Source organism: Stegostoma tigrinum, unplaced genomic scaffold (assembly GCF_030684315.1).
Source record: "Stegostoma tigrinum isolate sSteTig4 unplaced genomic scaffold, sSteTig4.hap1 scaffold_277, whole genome shotgun sequence".
Classification (NCBI taxonomy): Eukaryota; Metazoa; Chordata; class Chondrichthyes; order Orectolobiformes; family Stegostomatidae; genus Stegostoma; species Stegostoma tigrinum.
The window spans coordinates 222,501-245,427 of record NW_026728205.1 but is presented as its reverse complement, the minus strand read 5'-3'; the positions used below and the strand labels follow the sequence as shown (position 1 = coordinate 245,427).

The window sequence follows — 22,927 nt, the reverse complement described above, 5'->3', positions numbered from 1 at the left end:
TAGTATTGACCTTCCAACAGTGTAGAGCTCCCGCAGTGATGACACTGACCATGCAACACTCCCTCAGTACTGACTCTCCAACAACGCGGTGCTTCCTCAAGAATGACCCTCCGAGAGTGGCGCACACCCTTATTATTGATCGTCAGATAGTGCAGTACTTCCTTCATATTGGATCCCCCTCGGTGCAAACTCGCCCCTCATGGCTGAAACCCCCTTCATGGAGCACTTCCCCAGTGCTGACACCATCCCAGTGCTGAGTACCCCTCAGTGCAGCACTCCCTCAGTGCTAACACCCCATCGCTGCCTCAGTGCTGACCACCTCTCAATGCTAACCCGACCTCAGTGCAGCACTCCCTCGGTGCTAACACCCCATCACTGCCTCAGTGCTGACCACCTCTCAATGCTAACCCGACCTCAGTGCAGCACTCCCTCAGTGTTGACCCTGCTCAGTGCAGCACTCTTTCGATGCTGTCCCTGCTCAGTGCAACACTCTCTCATTCTTTTCACCCACACCGCCCTCAGTGTCAACCCCACAATGAGGCACCGCATTAGTATGGCCCTCTGACAAAGTAGCACAGCCTCAGAACTGACCCATTGACAATGAATCTTTCCCTGTGTACTGACCCTCAGAGTACTACTGTACCACAGCACTGACACTCTAATCCTGTCGCACTGCCTTGATTCTGTCTCCTTGACGAGGAGTGCGGTGTCAGAATTGAAAGTGGTCAGCACTGAGGGGGTACTGCACTGTGGGTTGTTAGCACTGAGGGGGAGTCAGCACAGTGGGAGAGCTGCACTAAGCGGGGATGTGCACTCAGTGGCCGGTCAACAATGAGGGAGTGCAGCACTGTAGTGGTTCAGCTTAGGGGAGGTCAGCACTCGGGGTGGGGGGGTTCAGCACTGAGTGCAGCTCAGCACTGAATAGGGGTCAGGCTGGGGGGGGAGCTCTTTACTACGGGAGTGCTGCACTGAGGGTCAACAGTAAGAGTGTGCCAGCGGTTCAGTGCTGGGAAATTACAGCACTGAGAGACGGTCAGCAGTCCCTCAGTCCTGACTCTCTGACAGATTAGCCACTCCCAGAGATTCGGTCCTCCCTCATAACTAGCCGCCTGGCAACAAGGTACAAACTCAGAACTGACCCTCTGGCCATTATGCCCTCTCTCTGTTTTGACATTTTAAACATGAGGGTCTTCCCTTAATCATGGGGATTTTCAGCACTTCCTCAGTACTCCTGGCCCCCTGACAGTGTTGCACTACCTCAAACTGACCATTTTAAGATGAGGCATCATCTCAATTTGATCCTTTGACAATGATGCACTCCCTCAGCACTGACCCTCTAACAATAAGGCACTCCATCAGTCGTGACCCTCTGCTGATAGTGCTGCAGGACCTCAGTACTGATCCTCCGATTGTGCGATTCCCTCAATTTGTATCCCATTGCAATGAGGCACTGCATTCGTATGGCCCTCTGACGAAGTAGCACAGCCTCAGAAGTGATCCATTGACAATGAAGCTTTCCCTCGGTACTGACCCTCTGAGTGCTACTCGACCACAGCACTGACACTCTAATCCTGCATAACTGTCTCAATTCTGACCTCAATCCTGACCCTCTGATTGTGAGGCACTCGGTTCTGACCCTGTTACATTGACATTGCAGTTCTTCCTCATTGTTGAAACCTCCTGCAGTGCAGAATTCACTGACGCTCACGCACTCCCAATGCGGCATACCTTTAATACTGAACATCTGCTAGGACTGCAGGGAGCTGACTCTGACAGTGCAGCATTCTCTCAGTATTGACCCTCTGACAGTATTTCGGGGAGTGCTGCACTGTCAGAGAGTCAGAACTGAGGAAGAGCTGCACTGTCAGTGGGCAAATATTCATGGATTGCTTGGGTCAATTTTAATGGAGTTGTGCAGTGTGACACATTCAATATTAAGAGAGTACTGCACTGTCAGAGGGTCAATGATGGGAGAGTGCTGTGCTGTTGGAAGTTGTGTACTGAAAGGGAGCCACCCTGCCAGAGGGCCTATATTAAGGCAGTCAGCATTGTGAGAGGGTCGATATTTAGTGCATGCTCCTGTCTCAGAGGGTCAATTTGATGGGACAACATGCCTCTGAAACTAACTTGTTGGAGTGCTGCACCGCCTGAGGGTTCGTCTGAAGGGAGTGATGCCCTGTCAGATGATGAGCTTTCCCTCATCTTTAACCGTCTGACAGTGCAGCACTCCCATAATATTAACCCGCTACCAGTGTGGCACTTGCTTACAATTGAACTTCTGACAGTGCACAAGTCCAACAAAATGATCCTCTTGAGTGTCGCACACACTCAATATTGGCCCTCCAACAGTGCAGCACTCCCTCAGGACTGACTGTCTGACATTGATACGTGGATCGTGTAGCAATCCTGTAATATTGACCCACTGACACAGCAGAACTCCCTCAATATTGTTTTTCTGACAGTATTGCACTCCTGATCCTTCGGCAGTGCCCCTTGATATCAATCTTTTCACATTAGACCACTCCCTCAGCACTAACTCTCTGAATGTGCAGCACTTCTCAGGACTGATTCTGTGATATTTCAGCACTCCCACATCATTAACCCTCTGACAGTGCAGCCCTCCCTTTATATCAACCCTCCAACAGTGCATTGTTTCCTTAATATTGGACCTCTGATTGTGTGATACTCCCTCAGTGCGAAACTCTGACAATACAGCACTCTCTCTGAAATAACTCTCTGATTAAGCACTTCCTCAGTGCTCACCCTCTGAAAATGGAGCTTTCTCTCATTACTGACCCTTTGCAGTGCTGCACTGCCGCAGCACTCCATTAAGAGTGATCCTCTGACAGTGTGGCACTCCCCTAATATTGGTCCACTGACTGTGTGGCACTCCCTTAATACTGACCTGCTCGCGGTGCATCACTGCTCTAATATCAAACCTGCAGCTCTATCAGAGGGTCTGTCCTGAGCAAGTGCCCCATCGTCAGCATGTCAATTCTGAGGCAGTGCCTCTATATCAGTGAGTCAACATTGAGGTAGCTCCTGACGGTCAGAATTACGGGAGTGCCTCATATTTAGAGGGTCATTAACTGAGGGACAGCCTCATGATCAGCGGGTCAGTCTTTACGGACTGCCTTATAGCCAGTGTGTCAGTTCTGAGGCAGTGCCCTCAATGTAACAGATTTAGAAATGGGGGAGGGGGCACATGATGAGAAGGTCAGTAGTAAGCTATTGGAACTTTGTCAGAGGGTCAGTACTCAGCGAGTGCCTCATTGACATCGGGTCCATACAGAGGGTTTGCACTGAGGGAATGCTTCCCTGTCAGAGATTCAGAACTGAGAAAGTGCCTCATTGTCAGAGGCTCATTCCTGAGGCAGTGCCTCATTGTCAGAGTGACATAATCAGATGGCACTCCCTCAATTCTAGACCTTAATACTGACCCTCTGACAATGAAGCATTGCCTCAGGACTGACCCTATGATAATGAAGTGTTCCTCAGGATTGAACCATTGACGATGTGACTCTCCATTCGTGTTGACCTTCTGATAATGGGGTTCTCCTTAAGTACGGACCCTCTGACGGTTGTGCACTGCCTCAGTACTGACCCTCTAAATATCTGCCACTCCGTCAATTCTGACCTCCTTACGCTGAGGCATTACCTCAATCCTGACTGGGGTGCAGGTCTCTGGCACAGAGTCTGTTGCTCTTGGAACGAAGGGAAGGGGGTATAGGAGGAGAGTGTTAGTCATTGGGGACTGAATAGTTAGAGGGACAGATAGAAGGCTTGTTTGGAACCGAAGAGACTCACGATTGGTGCGTTGGCTCCAGGTGGTAGAGTCCGTGTTGTCTCGGATAGTGTCTTTGGGGTCCTGAAGGGAGAGGGTGACCAGCCCCAAGCCATGGTCCACATCGGCACCAACGACATACGGAGAAAGAGGGATAGGGATGTCAGGCAGGATTTCAGGGAGCTCCGCTGGAAGCTGAGAGCTCAAACAAACGGAGTGGTTATCTCTGGTTTGTTACCCGTGCCAAGTGATAGCGAAGCAAAGAACAGGGAGAGATTTCAGCTGAAGACGTGGCTGCAGGGATGCTGCAGGTGGGAGGGCTTCAGGTACATGGACAATTGGGGCTCATTCTGGGGAAGGTGGGACCTCTACAAACAGGATGGTATCCACTTGAACCAGAGGGGCACGAATATCCTGGGCGGGAAATTTGCTAGTGCTGTTCGGGTGGGTTTAAACTAGCTTAGCAAGGGGATGGGAAACTGTGGTGTAGTTTCAGTACACAGGAGAAAGAGAATAGAGAGGACATGGACAGGATCTCAGTGTCACAGGAGTGTGCTGGCAAACAGCAAGCTGAATTGAAGTGCATCTACTTCACTGCCAGGAGCATCCGGAATAAGCGAGGTGAGCTTGCAGCATGGATAGGTACCTGGGGCTTCGATGTTGTGGCCATTACGGAGACATGGATAGAGCAGGGTCAGGAATGGATGTTGCAGGTTCCAGGGTTCAGATCTTTGAGTAAGATCAGGTAAGGTGGGAAAAGAGGGGGAGGTGTGGCTTTGTTTGTCGAGGACAGTATAACGGACAGGCTCCCTGTCAGTAACCAGGTGGTGTGTCCACGAGGCATAACTGGGATGCACTAAAAGCTTGGGGCATAACTGGGACGATGGGGCTGCTGCTGCCGAGGCACAGTCGGGAAGGACCACTGTCTGAGGTTTTCCTGCTGAAGGTAAATGAGGGTCCATTCAGTTATCGGACCCTCCCCGTGTCTCACATGTATGTAAATATTTTTGTTGTATGTCTCAGAGAGGTCTTTGGTTCATTGGGTGGAGCCAAAGTCCAATGCTTTATTTGTTTATTTGATACGCAGCTGGACAGAACGCAACTGCAGTTGTGACATTGTACATATACAAAGAGATTTCTTGTGAAAAAGGTGTATTTTTCAAATCAGAAATGTGACTGGGAGGAGTGTGGATGAGCCCAGGCTCACTGTGGGTCTGGTTACGGTCACCACATTGTCACTAAGATGTGTGTATATGAGGCATGGCTGGCTGTGAGACTGTGAAAAATCACTAATTAATAAGAGTTTGTTTCTTCAATTATTTGTTGGATGTGTGTGTCACTGACTGGTCCAGCATTTATTGGCCATCCCTAATTGCCCTGGAGATGTTGGTGGTGAGCTGCCTTCTCGAACCGCTGCAGTTCGCCTGCTGTGGGTTGCCCCCACAGTGCCATGAGGGAGGGAATTCCCATCTTTTGAACAGTCGCAGTGAAGGATTCCGGATATATTTCTAAATCAGAATCACGAGTGGCTTGGAGTGGGATTGAAGGAGGTGTTCCCATGTACTTGATGCCCTTGTCGTTCGAGATGGAAGCTGTCATGGGTTTGGAAGGTACTGCATTAGGAGCTTTGGCGAATTTCTGCCATGCATCTTGTATATCGTACACAGTGCTGCTGAGGCCGCTCATCATTGGTGGTGGAGGGAGTGGATGATTGTCGATATCGTGTCAGTCAACTGGGCTGCTTTGTCCTGGATGGAGTCAAGCTTCTTGCATGTTGTTACAGATGCAGCCATCCTGGTAAATGGGGAGAGTTCCATCACAGTCCTGACTTATGCCTTGTAGACAGTGGACACGTTCTGGGGAATCAGGAGGTGGGTTAGTCGCCGCAGCATTCCTCACCTCTGACCTGCTCTTGTAGTCACTGTGTTTATGTGGTGAGTCTGGTTCAGTTTTTGTTCAAAGCTCACCCCCACGACGGTGACAGTGTGGGATGCAGTGAATGTAACAAATTGTTTGTCGGGAGGGGGGGGGGGGTTGTCTCTTGTTGGTGACGGTCATTGCCTGGTATTTCTGTGGTGTGAATGTAACTTCCACTTGTCTGACCAAGCCTGGGTATTGCCCAGATCCAGTTGCATTTGGACAAGGACTGCTTTAGGATCTGAGGAATCATGAATGATGCTGAACATTGTGCAATCATCAGGAACATCCCAACTTCTGGCCTTCTGAAGAATGCAAGTTCATTGATGAAGCAGCTGAAGATGGTTATATCTCGGACACTGCCCCGAGAAACTCCTGCAGGGTCCCCTGGAGCTAAGATATCTGACCTCCAATAAGATCATTCATTTTCCTGCGTGCCAGGTATGACTCCAGCAAGTGGAGAATTTGTCCCCTAATACCCATTGAGTCCAGTTTTGCTCGGGCTTCTTGATGCCACACTTGGTCAAATGTAGTCTTGTTGTAAAGGGCTGGAGCTCTCACTTCCCCTCTGGAATGCAGCTGTATTGTCCATGTTTGAACCAAGGCTGTAATGTGGTCAGGAGCTGAGCTGCCCTGACGTAACCCAAACTGGCCGTCGCTGAGCAGGTGCTGCTTGATAACAATGTGACTGACACCTTCTATCACTTTCCTGATGATTGAGTACAGCCTGATGGGGCAGTATATGGCCAGGTTGGATTTGTCCTATGTTTGCAATCCAGCACGTACGTGGGCAATTTTCCACTGTGTCGGGTAGATACCAGTGTTGAAACTGCACTGCAACAGCTTGGCACGGGGAGCGGCACGTTCTGGAGCTCAAGTCTTCAGTATTATTGCCAGAATATTGTCAGGGCCTGTGACCTTTGCAGTATCCAGTGTCTGCAAGTGTTTCCTGACATCACGTGGGGTGAATTGAATTTACTGAAGACCGGTATCTGTGATGCTGGCGGAGTCCGAGATGAATCATCCACTTGGTCCTTCTGGCTGAAGATTGCTATGAATACTTCAGCCTTATCTTTTGCACTGATGTGCTGGGCTCTTCCATCATTGAGGATGGGGATATGTGTGGAGTCTTCACGTCCAATCAGTTGTTTAATTGTGCACCACAGTAAATGACGAGATGTGGCAGGACTGCAGAGCTCAGATTTGATCCAGTGATGGTGGGATCACTTTGCTGTGTCTATCACTTGCTGGCTATGCTGTTTGGCGGCTTCACCAGGTTTCTTTATTTATTCATTCACAGGACAAGGGCATCATAGAATAGAATCAGAGAATCCCTACAGTGTTTTGGTATTTCCAGGGGGTCCCGGGAGGGGTGGTGTGTCGGTATTTCCAAGGGGTCTCAGGGAGTATGTCAAGATTTACAGTGGGTCGCAGGGAGTTTGTCTGTACAGGGGTGTGGGGCTGTGTGTCAGTATTTGGAGGAGCTCCTGGGGAATGTGTCAGTGTTTCGAGGGGACCCTGGGAAATGTGTCATTGTATACAGGGAGTCCCAGGGAGTTTCTCAGTACTTTTCGCGGGGACAGGGAATGTGTCAATATTTGCAGCTGGTCCCGGGGAATATATCAGTATTTACAAAGGGTCCTGGGGAGTGTGGCAGTATTTTCAGGGGTTCTCTGGGACTTTGCCAGTATTTAAAGGGTGTCTAGGGAATGTGTCAATATTTAGAGGGCTTCCCGAGGAGTGTGACAGAATTTACAGCGGTCCCGGTGATTGCATCAGTATTTGCAGGGTGTCCCAGGGAGAGTATCGGTATCCGGGGGTGGAATGTGTCAGTGTTTACGGGAGTTCCGGCGTGTGTATCGGTATTTACAGGGGGAATGGGGAATGTGTAATTATTTCCAGTGGGTCCTGGGAGTTTATCAGTGTTTACGGGGGTTCCGTGGAATGCGTCAGTGTTTAGGTGAAGTCCCAGGGAATGTGTTCGTGTTTAGAGGGGTCCCTGGGAAATGTGTCCGTATTTACATGCAGCCCCAGGGAGTTTCTCAGTATTTACAGCGGATTACAGGGAATGTGACAGTAGTTACAGTGTGTCGTGAGGTGTGTGTCGGTATTTACGGGATATCCCAGTATTTGTGGTTAGTTGTGTAGAGTGTGTCTATACGTACAAGGGTCCGGGGATGTGTGTCAGTATACAGAGGAGGCCGAGGGAATTTTTCAGTGTATAAAGCGGGCCCTGGGAAATGTGTCAGCGTTTACAGAGGGTCCCTGGGAGTGTGGTGGCATTTTCAGGGATTCTCAGGTACTATGTCAGTATTTACAGGGAGTCCTGCGGAGCGTGTCAGAATTTATAGGGGCTCGGTGCATACTGACACACTCCCCTGGAATCCCTGTAAACACTGGCACACTCCCTGGGACCACCTTGAAATACTGTAGCTCTCCCTAACACCCGCTGAAAAAACAAAGTCCACGGGCACCCCTGTAACTACTGACGCTCTCCCCAAGTCTCCCTGTCAATCCTGACACAATCCCTGAGACGCCCTGTAAATACTGACCCTCCATGGGACCGCCTGTAACTACTGACACACTCCCGGGAGCACCTGTAAATAATTACAAATTCCGCGGAACACCCTGTAAATACTGACACTCACACCAAGAGCCCCTGTCAATACTGACGCAGTCCCTGAACCCCTGTAGGTCGCGGGAATTTTTCAGTATTTAAAGGGGGCCCCGGGAAATGCGTCAGTCTTTGCAGAGGGTCCCAGGGACTGTCAGTATTTTCAGGATTTGCTGGGACTGTGTCAATATTTCCAGGGGGTCCCACGGAGTGTGTCAGTTTTACAGGTGATTTCAGGGGCTTTGTCAGTATTTCCAGGGGGTCACACAGATGTGTCAATATTCACAGTGTGTCCCCGGGGACTCTGTTGGTCTTGACAGGGAATTGCCAGGTCGTGTGTCAATATTTACAGGGTGTCCCTGTGTGTGTGTCAATATTTACAGGGTGCCCCTGTGTGTGTGTGTGTGTGTGTGTGTGTGTGTGTGTGTGTGTGTGTATTTACAAAGAGTCCCTGGGGAGTGTGTCAGTGTTCATTGTGAGTCCAGGAGAGACTGTCAGGATTTATAGGACGTCCAGGGAGACTGTCAGTCTTTACAGGGGGTCGTCAGGAGTTTGTCAGAGGGTGAACGCTGAGGCAGTGCCTCATTATGCAGGTGTCAGAATTCAGATAGTGTCCCTTGATGAGAGGGTCAGTACTGAGGTCTTGCAGCTCTGTGAGCAGGTCAGTTCTTAACCAGTGTCTCGTTGTCAAGTGGTCCGTGCTGAGGCAGTGACAGTATCAGTACTGAGATATTGAAGCGCTGTCTGAGCATCAGGGGTGAGGGAGTGCCTCATTGTCACAGGGTCAAAAATGTGGGAGTGCGTTATTGTCAAAGGGTCAGTGCTGAGGGAGTGCTGCCATTTAAGGGGGACAGAATTAAGGAAGTTGTTCACATTTCAAGGGCCAGTACTGAAATAGTTTTGCACTGGGAGGTCAGTGTGGAGGGAGGGCCTCAGAAGCAGTGGGTCAGTATGACGGTTTCCCTTATTGTCAGGGGGGCAGTTCTGAAGCACTGACCCGTTGTCAGAGGGTCAGTACTGAGGTATTGAAACACTGTCAGAGCATAAGGGCTGAGGTGTTACAGGTCTATGAGAGGTCAGTACTACGAGAGTGCCTCATTATCAGAAGTCCAGTACTGAGGGAGTGCACAATCGTCAGACTGTCAGGACTGAGGGAATGCCTGATTGTTCAAAGGGTCAGTACACAAGGAATGTCTCAATGTAATGTATGATTAGAGATGCAGTGCTGAAGGAGTGCCTCATTCTCAGTGTCAGTTCTGAGGCAGGGTCACATTGCTGGAGGGTTGTTCTGACTTAGTGCATTAGTAACAGAGGGTCAATACTGAGGCAGTATCTCATTTTAGGGACTTAGAATTCATGGGTGCTACATAATTAGGAGGTGAGCCCCGAGGTATTGCAGCTCAGGTGCGGTCATAAGTGAGGGGGGAGTGCAACATTGTCAGGGGTCAATTCTGAGGTGTCAGAAAAAGTCCTCCCAGAAACATCAGCAGGACTTGACAAAATCTGTACAAGTGAAGCAATGCCTGGCCCGTTAAATAAGAGCAGGTTTGTTGGAGCCGATATAAACGATAGACCTCAGTGTAATGGAGGAAGCATTGAGGGAGTCCTGTACTGATAATACAAGATAATAATTCATACATAATTGCAGCATTGTCAGAGGATCAGAACAGCCAGAGTGCATTATTATGAGAGACTGAACACAGAGGAGGAGCATCATTGGAACGGGTTCAGAATTAATGGTGAGCAACCCATTCAGAAGGTCAGTACGGAAGTATTGCATTTCTATTGGAGGCTCAATACTGAGGAATCACCTCTGTCAGAAGTTAGTACTTTGTCAGTAGTGAGGAATTGTGGCATTGTCACTGTGTTGGTCTGAGAAAGTGCCTCTTTATCAGAGGGTTAGAATTGATGGGAGTGCTACATGATGAGATGCTCAGGACTAACAGATTGCAGGACTGTCGGCGGGTCAGATCTGTGGGAGTGATCATTGTGAGATGGTCGCTGATGTCCAACCCTAAAACATAGAGCGCCCTGTAAATAACTCCTAAAAAAAAGGCCCCTTTAACTAAACCCGAAAATAGAGCCCCCGTATCTAAGTCCGAACACACAGAACCCACTAAATTACCCCTAAAACACGAAGCTCACTGTGAATAAACCCCAAACACAGATGGCCCTGTAAATGAACACTAAAGAATAGAGCCTCCTAAAACAAACAGCACCCGTGAAATAAAGCTTAAAACACAGGAACCCCAGTGTATAAACCCTGACATTCAGAGCCCCCTGTAGATAAACACAAAAAGAAGTAAAAACTAAAAGGAACTGTGGATACAGTAAAATCAGGAACAAAAACAAAATTGCTGGAAAAGCTCAGACCTCACGCTCGACCAATCCGGCACTCACCAGAACCTTAGGCCCAAACTAAACCAAGCTTCAGCCGCACTCCTCGCCCTCACACACGGAGCCGCCTGCACAGAGGCCCTCAAACACCTTTCTATAATCCGTAAAAAGCGGGCTTCACTGTAAATAACCCCAAAACACAGAGTCCTGTTTAAATAAACTTCTACAATATCAACTTCACCCCCTGTAATTATACGCTCAAATACAGAGACCCCTTTAGACGAACACGAACACATATCCCCCAGGAAGTAAAAGGTGAAACACCGGGCTCCTTCTCAACAAAGCCGAAGGCACAGAGCACCTGTCAATACACCCCAACATCGAGCCGACCTGTATATTATCCGTAAAACAGGGCCCCTTACAAATAAACCCTAAAAGACAGAGCTGGCTGTAAGTAAAGAGCCCCTTGTAAATAAATACCAAAACACACAGTAAAAACCGGAAGAACTGCGGATGCTGCAAATCAGGGAAAATATCCAAAGTTGCTGGAAAAGCTCAGCAAGTCTGACAGCATCTGTGAGGGAAAAGAAAGAGTTAACGTTTTGGGTCAGGTGATCCTTCCTCTGAACCTCTGGCTGGCGCGTCTTCGGTCATGCAGGGTCAATTGCTTTAAAATATCCTTTTTCTGTGAGGTTCTATAACATTATAATAGAAAAACATCAGAACTAAGCAGGAGTAGGCCATCCGGCCCCTCGAGACTGCCCCGCTGTTCAATAAGATCCTGGCTGATCTTTTTGAGACTCAGCTCCACTCACCCACTCGCTCACCATAAACCTAAATTCCTTTCATGTTCATAACGTGATCTGGTCTTGCCTTCAACACATTCAGCGAGGTAGTTTCAACTGCTTCACTGGGCAGGGTATTCCACAGATTCACAACCGTTTGGGTGAAGAAGTTCCTCCTGTCCTCAGTCTGACATCTGCTTCCTTTTATTTTGAGCTATACCCGCCTCGTCCTCGTTTCACCTGCCAGTGGAAACAACCTCCCTGTCTCCACCTTATCTATTCCCTTCATAATCTTGTATGTTTCTATAAGGTCTCCCCTCAGTCTTCTGAATTCCAATGAGTATCATCCCAACCAACTCAGTCTCTCCTCATATTCCAACCCTCTCAAGTCTAGAATCAACCAAGTCAGTCTCCTCTGTGCCCCCTCCAGTGAGAGTATATCCCTTCTCAAGTCAGGAGACCAAAACTGCACACAGTAGTCCAGGTGAGGCTTCATCAGGACCCTATACAGCTGCAGCATAGCCTCCCTGTTTTTAAACTCCATCCTTTTCGCAATGACAGACAAAATTCTATTTGCCTTTATAATTACCTGCTACAATATTACTTTGAGCGATTCCTGCACAACGACACCCAAGTCACTTTGCACAGTCACATGCTGCAATTTTTTTACCATTTGAACCATAGCCTACTTTGTTGTTATTCCTATCAAAATGGATGACCTCACATTTATTGACATTGAACTCCATCTGCCAGACCATTGCCCACTCACTTAGACTGTATAACCATCTGCAGGCCTTCAGTTCTTCTGCACACTTTGCTCTACCGCTCAGCTTAGTGTATTCTGCAAATGTTGACACACCACACTTCATCCCCGACTATAAATCATCTGTATCAATTGTAAACAATTGCAGTCCCAACACTGATCCCTGAGACACACTACTAGCCACTGACCGCCAGCCAGATAAACACCCATTTACCCCTACTCTTTCACTATGAAAGGGAGACTGAATTAAAATGCTCCTTCCACCCCATTTACAGCCCTTTCACAGTTTTAATCCTCACGGCTTTATTTTGCTGACAGCTGCAAAACGTGGGTCTACATCAGTGTCTATCCCTGAGTACATGTTAATTTTCTAACCTATTCAGAACAATACCATCGTGTCATCGTTTGAAGAAGCATAATATTAATCAGCCCTCAGCAACCGTCTCCCAGGACTTGAACAGCTTGCAGGTTATCAAACAAGTTTTCTGCATTAGCAGAGATAGTAGGAACAGCAGATGCTGGAGAATCTGAGATAACAAGGTGTAGAGGTGGATGAACACAGCAGGTCAAGCATCAGAGGAGCAGGAAGATTGATGTTTCAGGCCTAGATGCTTCTTCAGAAATTGGGAAGGGGAAGGAGGTTCTGAGATAACGAGGGAGAGAGGGGGAGATGGATAGAAGATGCATAGAGGAGAAGGTAGGTGGAGAGGAGACAGACAGGTCAAAGAGGTGGGGATGGAGCCAGTAAAGGTGAGTGTAGATGGGGATGTAGGATGGAGTTGGGTCAGTCCAGGGAGGATGGACAGGTCAAGGGAGCGGGATGAGGTTAGTAGGTAGGAGACGGAGGTTGGGGCTTGAGGTAGGAGGAAGGACAAGGGTAGGGAGGCAAGGGTGAGCTGGGCTGGTTTTGGGATGCGGTATCGGGAGGAGAGATTTTGAAGCTTATGAAGCCCACATTGACACCATTGGGCCGCAGGGTTCCCAAGCGGAATATGAGATGCTGTTCCTGCAACCTTCGGGTGACATCGTTGTGGCACTGCAGGAGGCTCAAGATGGACATGTCGTCTGAGGAATGGGAGGGGGAGTTGAAACAGTTCGCAACTGGGAGGCGCAGTTGTTGAGTACGAACCAAGTGTAGGTATTCTGCAAAGCGGTCCCCAAGCCTCCACTTGGTTTCCCCAATGTAGAGGATGCCACAATGCGAGCAGTGGATGCAGTATACCACATTGGCAGATGTGCAGGTGAACATCTGCTTGAGGTGGAAAGTGTTCTTAGGGCCTGGGATGGGGAGTGAGGGGAGTGGTGTAGGGGCAGGTGTAGCACTTCTTGCAGTTGCAGGGAACAATGTGCCAGGTGTATTGGGGCTGGAGGGGAGTGCGGAGCAGACAAGGCAGTCACAGAGACAGTGGTCCCTCCAGAAAGCAGATAAGGGTGGGGAGGGAGAAATGTCTTTGGTGGAGTCGGGTTGCAGATGATGGTTGGAGGATGATACGTTAGATCCAGAGGTTGGTGGCGTGGTACGTGAGGATGAGGGGGATTGTGTTTTGGTTGTTATTGCGGAGAGGGGGCACGAATTACGGGAAATGTGGGAGACGCGGTCAAGGGCGTTCTCGACCACTGTGGGGGTCGGGGGGAGGATTTGCGGTCCTTGAAATATTAGGAAACCTGAGATGTATTGGAGTGGAATGCCCTCATCCTGGGAGCAGGTGTGGTGGAGGTGAAGGAATTGAGAACAGGGGGTGTTATTTTTGCAGGAAGGTGGGTGGGAGGAGATGTATTCTAGGTAGCTGTGGGAGTCGGTGAAATAGATATCAGTTTCTAGGTGGTTGCCGGAGATGGAAACAGAGAGGTCCAGGAAGGTGAGACAGGTATTAGAAATAGTCCAGGTGAACAGGTATTAGAAATACTTCTAACTTCTGGTTGGAGTGGAAGGTGTTGGTGAAGTGGATGAACTGTTCAAGCTCCTGGTGGGAGCACGAGGCGGCGCCGATACAGTCGTTAATGTTATGGAGGAAGAGGTGGGTTTCGGGCCAGTGTCGCTACGGAAGAGGGACTGTTCCATGCAACCTACAAAAAGGCAGGCACAGCTTGGGCCCATGCGATGTTTCTTCTGACTGCAGCCCCCTGGCGGCCCGCCCGTGGTGGTGCTCATCTTTGCTGCGATCTGCCGGCTCGGTCCCCGAAAGGCAGCATCGGTTCCCCATCCCCGCCCTCCCTACAAACCAACCCTTTAAAGGCGGAAGGCACCCACCCCCTTATCATAAAGGTCAGGTTGCGGGGTTGGGGGGCACGGCGAGAGAGTGCCAGAGGCTGCATTTATTTTGGCGCAACCCTAATCTGGGGGTTATCTAGCACCCCCGCGCCCCCAGAAATAGGGATTATGGATGCACACCGCTAATTTTGGATTCCTCTTTAGAATAAAAAGTAGAGGGGGAGTGTGAATAGGGTTTTGGGATGGGGGATGGGATAGGGTGTGGGGGTGGGGGTGTAGGTCGAGTTGGGGGAGAGGGGGAAGAAGGTGCCCCTCTCCTTCCATTGAAGGGTGCGTACCCACAATTTGGCCCCTTAGGCTCTTTCCTGTTCTGGTTAGGGTTAGGCCGATGGTGAAGGTTAGGGTTTGGGCTGAGGTTAGGGTGAGGGCTGATGCCTGGCACTCCCACCATACTGACCCTCGAATATCTATGTACACCCTAAAACACAGAGTTTCCGGTAAATATGCCCTAAAACACAGAGTACCGTGTAAATCAGCCCAAAATAGAGAGGGCCCTGAAGATAAGCCCTGTAACGCTGAGTTCACTGTAAATAAACCCTAACACACAGATCACTGTAAACAAACCCAAAGGCACAGAAAACCCTGTAAATAAACCATGAAATACAGAAAACCCTGTGAATAAACTCTCAAAACACAGATCTCACTGTAAATAAACCCTAAACACAGATCTCACTACCGACAAACCCTCAATCAGAGAGCTCCCTGTAAATAAACCCTAACACAAAGCTAGCTGTAAATAAACCCTAAAACACAGTGCCCTCTGTAAACAAGCTCTCAATCAGAGCTCACTGTAAATATTCCCGAAGACACGGAGATCACTGTAAAAAAGAAACTCAGAACAAAGAGCCGCTCGTAAATTTTCCTAAAACACAGAGTGCCTTGTAAAAAGCCCGAAAACACAGAACCTCCTGTAAATAAAACCTAGAACACAGAACCTTCTGTAAATAAACTATTAAACACAGAAACAAAGTTGCTGGAAAAGCTCAGCAGGTCTGGCAGCATCTGTGGAGGAGTAAAATGAGTTAACTTTTCGAGCCTGGGTACCCTTCCATTCTGAGGAAGGGTTGCTGGACCTGAAAAGTTAACTCGTTTTTCTCCTCCACAGATGCTGCCAGACCTGCTGAGCTTTTCCAGCAACTTTGTTTTTGTTCCTGATTTACAGCATCCACAGTTCTTTTGGTTCTTATTAAACACGGAACCCACATTAGATAAAACCTAAAGCACAGAGCTCAAGTACATAAAGTACATAACCATAAACGCACAGCCCCCAGTAAATAAGATTTAGGGCTGAGGCTAGGCTTCATGTTTATGCAAGTGTGAACATTAGGGCTGAGGCTAGGCTTAGGTTTAAAGCTGGTGTTATCTCTGAGGGTAGCGTGGAAGAAAGCAGCTTTGCATTCCCAGAGACAGAGCTGAGGGAGAGCATTTGTGTATTCCATAGGAGGCACGGGAACCATTGTAACCTTAACAGATCAAATTATATGACAGATTAGTTTACAATTAAAGATCATTGTGACTGTGGTCACAAGGTGAAGAGCTGGATGAACGCAGCAGGAAAAGCAGCACCAGAGGAGCAGGAAAGCTGACGTTTCGGGCCGAGAGCCTTCTTCAGAAATGGGGGAGGGGAAGGGGGTTGTGAAATAAATAGGGAGAGAGGAGAGGCCGATAGAAGGCGGATAGAGGAGAAATTAAGTGGGAGGACGGGATAGGTGGGAGGAAGGACAGGTTGGGGAGGCAGGGACCAGCTGGGCTGGTTTTGGAATGCGGTCAGGGGAGGGGAGATTTTGAAGTTTGTCAAGTCACATTGACACCAGTGGGGTACAGGGTCCCTAACCTGTCATTCCTCCCACCTCAAAACCCAGCCCCATCTCCTACCTACTAACCTCATCCTGCCCCCTTGGCCTGTCCATCCTCCCTGGACTGACCTATCTCCTCCCTAACTCCCACCTGCATTCACCTTTACTGGCTCCATCCCTGCCTCTTTGGCTTGTCTGTCTCCTCTCCAACAATCTTCTCCTCTATCCATTTTCTGTCTGCCTCCCCCCTCTCCCTATTTATTTCAGATCCCCCTCCCCCTACCATTTCTGAAGAAGGGTCTCGCCCAAAACGCCAGCCTTACTGCTCCTTTGCTGCTGCTTGGCCTGCTGTGTTTATCCAGCTCTACACCTTGTTAACCCTGTAAATATGCTCTCAAGCACAGACACCCCTTTAAATAAATCCTAAGAAGGGTCATTCAGGAAATAAAATGTAAAAGAAACCATAAAAGCCAGAGTCCCTGTAAATAAAGTGTAAAACATAGAGCTCCAAGTAAATAAATCCTGAAACACAGTGCCCCCAGCAAATCCTCCCTTCAACTAAGCCTCCTGCAAATAAACTCGCAGAGGCGACTGCAAACAAACCCCAAAACACAGGACATCCAGTTAATAAAGCCTAAAACAGAAGGCCCACTGTAAATCAACATGAAAAAACACAGCTCCCACTGCAGCACTGCGAATTAGTCGGATTGAGTTAGTACCTCAGTCAGCAAGTCAGTTCTGAGGCAGGGCCTCTTTGTCAAAGAGTCAGATTTGAGCGAGTACCATTGGATGATGGTTATTGCAGCACTGTGAGAGTACTGGAGTGAGAGAGCACCTCACTGTCAGAGGGTCAGTACTGAGGGGGTACCTCACTGTCAGAGAATCAGTACTGAGGGAGTACCTCACTGTCAGACGGTCAGTACTGAGGGAGTACCTCACTGTCAGAGAATCAGTACTGAGGGAGTACCTCACTGTCAGAGGGTCACTACTAAGGGAGAACCTCACTGTCAGAGGGTCAGTACTGAGGGAGAACCTCACTGTCAGAGGGTCAGTACTGAGGGAGAACCTCACTGTCAGAGGGTCAGTACTGATGGAGGACCTCACTGTCAGAGAATCAGTAATGTTCGTTTTCGGAGACCCTCACGGATTTGTTGCAATAACAAGACACTGACCTGTTTAGAAAAACACGAATCCTTTTATTACCAAGCAAGTACAAGCTGTGGAGAATCACAGCACTTAACCCGGCACAGAGCGCAGAGTCTCGCAGGTAATTCTCCCCGAGCAGCGGACAGACCCGCTCTTCAAACTTTACAAAATACATGATACATAAAATAATTACACATTTTACAATGACATGATACATAAAACAATTACTACAACAGACAAAGACAGGATACCAAACAATTATTATATCAAGAACATAAAAGACCAGGATATAGTCCCGAAGATAATAAAACGTGAGGCTGGATGAACACAGCACATCTCAGGATGCTGCTGGACTTGCTGTGTTCGTCCAGCCTCGCATTTTATTATCTTGGATTCTCCAGCATCTGCAGTTCCCATTTTCACAGGATATAGTATCGATTGCTCTTGAAGTGGCTGCTGATGGCATGAGGCGATTTCAAGTAGTTATCCGGACAGATTGTTCCAGCCAGCCAGACACACTGGCAACTTGAAATCACAAATTCAGTGCCCTGGCCCCTTTGTCAGCGACAGAAATTGCATGCTTTAGAAGTTTCACACCTTTACAAATGTTCCCCACCGAACCCTATTTGACACAGTTTAATTCTAATTGTATTCAGTCAGGAAGCTTAAGACAGTGTCTGCATACCGATGTGTGGGAAGACAAAGAGTTACAAAAGTTTTACACTGAATTCCTAGCTGGGCAGGAAGCTTCAGGGCAGTGCCTGCATCCCTGTGCGTAGGCAGATGAAAGACTTTAATTTGTAGAAGTATCGAAATCAATGGGATGTTATACAATAACATCTCATTGTGAGAGTACCTCATCGTCAGAGGGTCAGTACCGTAGACGTGCAGTGTTGTCTGACGGCCAATCGGGTCAGGATTGAGGGCTATTACAGGGACAGGACTGAGGTATTTGAAATAGGGAAATGACTGGTGTGGATCCTTTTTATTTTTTAAAAATTAGACGACACCAGAAAGATTATCAACCCGATGTGATGTGATTGGGCTGACAATCAGTTGATGACAGCAGAAAGGTCAGTGGCCTGATTACCGCGGCCGGGACTTGAGATTTCACTATTGCCGACCTTCTCATTCTTCTCGCTCAATTTCACGGAAGAGCTGTGTTGAGAGAGAGTCGGAACTTTCTGAAAGTGATCGCGGGCCCTAGTCAATAAGTATCTAACAGAGAAACAGGTAAAGCAGAAACTTGTTTGATGTCCCGCCAGCTATTCAAGTCCTGGGAAACGTTTGTTGAGGGCTGATTAATATTATAATTATTCATAGTTTCGGGTGACACGATGGATGGGAAGATATTGTTCTGAATAGATTAGAAAATTAACACATAGTCAGGGATTGACTCTGATGTAGACACAGGTTTGGACACTGTCAGCAACACGAGTTCAAACTGTGAAAAGGCAGTAATGCGTGGAAGGAACATTTTAATTTATAGTCTCCCTTTATTAGTGAAAAGTATGGCAAGATCGCAATTTTATGAATGAATGAATGAAATGCGCTAACAGTAAACAGAGGACCCTAGTGAGTGGCCAGTAAAGTTATGAATGAATGAGAGCGCGATAGTGGTCACATGGAGCGCTGTGGGTGCTTCGGTCAAGAGGACCTTTCGTGCAACAGTAAAGAGGCTTATGATATAATGTCACACAAAAACCACACAAAAGGATATTTGAAGGCGATTGGCCCTGTATCACTAAAGACACACCAGCCAGCCTCCGGAAGCCTTGTTGAGTGCTAACCGATATGAGTAAACAGGGCAGACCACAGGATATTCAGGGGCAAAGATTACAAGATTAACAAGTGACCACTTTTCTGAAGGGTCCAGGCCCGAACCGTCAGCCTTCCTGCTGCTTGGCCTGCTGTGTTCATCCGGCTCGACACCTTGTTCTCTCAGACCACGTGAGCGAACGAGTTTGGCGTGTTTGAGTCTGACTGGTAAATATGTGATACACAACCATTTGATGTTACTGACTGCCTGGTGAATTGAAAACTGAAATAACTGCGGATGCTGCAAATCAGGAACAAAAACAAAGTTTCTGGAAAAGCCCAGCAGAACTGAGGGAGGTTCTGTGGAAGGGTCACCGAACCGGAACCGGTTAGCTCTGTTTTTCCGCTGACAAATGCTGCCAGACCTGCTGAGCTTTTGCAGCAACTTTGTATTTGTTTTCTGATTTGCAACATCCGCAGTTCTTTGGGTTTTTACTCAGTGTTTTAGGGTTTATTTACAGGGCGCTCTTTATTTATCGCGAGCTCTGTCTTTTAGGGTTTATTTGTGAAGGGCCCTGTCTTACAGATAGTTTACAGGTCGGCTCAGTATTCGGGTGCATGAAGAGGTGCGCTGTGTTTTCGGCTTTATTCAGCCCTGTCTTTTCCTGTCTACTTCCTGGGGGATGTGTGTTCGAGTTCATTTTAAAGGGGTCTGAGTATTTGAGTGTACAATTGTAGGGGGCTCTGTGTTTTACACTGTCCTGTATGTTTTTGACTTAATTTACAGGGTAGATCTGTGCTTTATGGCTTATTTACCGGGGGCTCTGTGTTGCAGTGCTTCGACACTGGCGGGGTGGGGGGGGGGGGGGTCTCTGTTTTAGAGTTTATTTCCATTGAGGCCTGTGTTTTCGGGTTATTTACAAAGAGCTCTGTGATTTAAGGTTTACATAGAAAGGCTGTATTCTAAGGTTTATTTACAGAAGGCTCTCTGCTTTCGGGTTTATTTACAGTGAGCAGTGTAGTTTAGGATTTATTTCCAGTGAGCTCTGGGCTTTAGCATTTATTTACAGGAGGATCTTCATTTCATGGTTTTGTTTCAGTTGGATCTTTGTTTCAGGGTTTTTTTAAAACAATGAGCTCTGTGTCTTATTTACAGTGCCATCTGCGTTTTTGAGTTTATTTGCAGAGCATTCTGTGTTTTTGAGTTTATTTCCAGGAGGCTCTCTGTTTTAGCGTTTGTTTGCAGGATCCTCTGTGTTTTAAGATTTAATTTACTGTTTATTGGCATGGGTACTCTCTGTTTGAGGCACTGACTGAGTACTGGCCTTCTGATAATGTGGTACTCATTCAGATCTGACCCTCCAGCAATGAGGTACTGTGTCAGAACTGATCCACTGACAGTAAAGCACTGCCCCCTCAGTTCTGACCCTCTGACAGAGCTGCAATCGTTCAGGACTGAACTTCTGATCATGTTGTACTCCATCAACTCTGAACCCAATGCATTGAGGTACTGACTCAGTATTTACTGTGTGCAACTAATATACTCACTCAGAACTAACCCTCTAGCAATGTGAGCCTGCTTCAGAACTAACCGTGTAACAATGAGGCACTGACCTCAGCACCAAATCTCTAATTACGTGGCTCTCTTCAGTTTTGAGGCACTCCTTCCGTACTGACCCACGAACAATGCGGCACACACTCAAGAATGATCCTTCAATGAGGTATCACCTTATAACAGATCGACTGACATCAAGGCCCTCTCTTTGGACTGTGTCTGATAATGAGGCACTGATTTGGTTCTGACCCTCTGACAATGAGGCATTCTGTCAAGTCTTACTGCATTAAAATGAGGCACCCTCTGACTGATCTGAAATGCCTCAGTATAGACCCTCTGACTGATCTGAAACACCACTTCTTAGACCCTCTAAATGACAATCTTTTAATTCTGACACCATTACAGTGAGGGTCTGCCTTGGTGCTGACACTCTGTCAAAGAGACGTTGCCTCAGAACTGAGCTGCTGACAATTAGCCAGTGCCTTAGGTACTGATGAGTGACTGAAAAGGCCCGCTCTCAGCACTGACACTGCAGCAATGAGGTATTGCCACAGAACGACCCCACAAAGGGCTCATAATTGAGGGAGTGCCTACTGATTGAAGGGTGCGGATTGAGGTGTTGCAGAACTGTCAGAGGGTCAGAACTGAGGTATTGCATCATTGTCAGATGGTCCATTCTGAGGCAGTGCCTCAGTATCAGAATTGAGGGTATGCACATGTTTAACTCATCAGGAATGAGCTTTATGCAGCTCTATCAGAGAGTCAGCACTGACTGCCTGCCTCATTCTCATAGGATCAACACTGATTTTTTTGAAGCACTGTTAGATCTTCAGTACTGAGTGGGTCAGAACTGAGGGAGTGCATTGCTGTCAGAGGCAGTGCCTCATTATGCAGGTGTCAGAATTCAAGGCATCCCCCATGAATGGAGGGTCAGGACTGAGGTATTGCAGCTCTATTCAGAACCAGTGGCTCGTTGTCAAGCGGTCAATGCTGAGGCAGCGACTCAATTCTGTATGGTCAGTCTTGAGGAAGTGCCGCATTATTAGAGGGCCAATACGAAGGGTAAGTCTCAATGCAATTGTGACAGAACTGAGACAGAGGCACATGCTCAGAGATGAGATTACCTACAGCGTGGAAACAGGCCCTTCAGCCCAGTAAGTCCACACCGCCCGTTGAAGCATCCCAGCCAGACCCATCCCCCTCTAACCCACACACCCCTGAAAACTACGGGCAATTTAGCATGGCCAATCCACCTAGCCTGCACATCTTTGGACTGTGGGAGGAAACTGGAGCGCCCACATAGGAGGAGGCCCACATAGATAGCGGGAACTGCCGATGCTGGGGAATCTGAGATAACAAAGTGTAGAGCTGGATGAACACAACAAGCCAAGCAGCATCATCCAGCTCGACACCTTTTATCTCAGATTCTTTAGCGTCCATTTTCTGACGAAAGATCAAGACCAAAAACGTCAGCTTTCTGACTCCTCTGATGCTGCTCGGCCTGCTGTGCTCATTCAGCTCGACCCCGTGTTATCATAGAGACAGCATGTTGGGTGTCCTTGCTTCATCATGTTTTGTAAGTGTCATAAGAACTTAGATGGATGGCTTCAACAAACAAATAATTTTAATGTGAATAAATTTACATTTGGACTCTGATAAAATAAAAAGGAACCTAGACTTGTTTGAAAATTAAATCGACTGAATTAATTCAGCCATATAATTGGCATAAAAATATAAGAAATTGATCCTACTCTCAATCTTGGAGATGTTTTTGTTTGGAATTAGGGTGTTGAAGGTGGAGATGTGGTCAATAAGTAGGAGCTTGACGTAAATGCCCTTGTTATCTGGACATTCCAGAGATGTGTGTAAAGCCAAGGAGAGGGCATCTACCATGGCTCTGCTGCATTAGCAGGTGAATTGCAGTGGATGAAGGGAATGTGGGAGGCTGGAGTTGATGTGACCCATGACCAACCTCTCAAAACACTTCATAGTCATAAATATGGATGGAAGAGCCGCTGGGCAGTAGTCATTGAGGCTTCTGGAAAAAATTGCTGACATTCAGTGCAAGGATCTTAAAGCATTAGCAGGAACGTCAGAAAATTGGAGAAGCCTCGAGCATATGAGCACAGGTAGCTGAGGGTAGGGATGGCGGGTATTTCAGAAATCAAAGAGGGCGAGAGAGTGAGTCAGAGATCATAGT

The 22,927-nt window shown here is 47.9% G+C and overlaps 1 long non-coding RNA gene across 1 annotated transcript in view; it reads left to right on the top strand.

Annotated features, from left to right (window-relative positions):
• Positions 1 to 19,687: 19,687 nt before the first annotated feature.
• The window catches only part of LOC132208073 (uncharacterized), a 44,739-nt gene continuing 41,499 nt past the window's right edge, over positions 19,688 to 22,927 (top strand). Inside the window, exon 1 of the long non-coding RNA XR_009444168.1 lies at positions 19,688 to 19,798. This is a non-coding gene — a long non-coding RNA (uncharacterized LOC132208073). The remainder of the gene's footprint in view (positions 19,799 to 22,927) is intronic.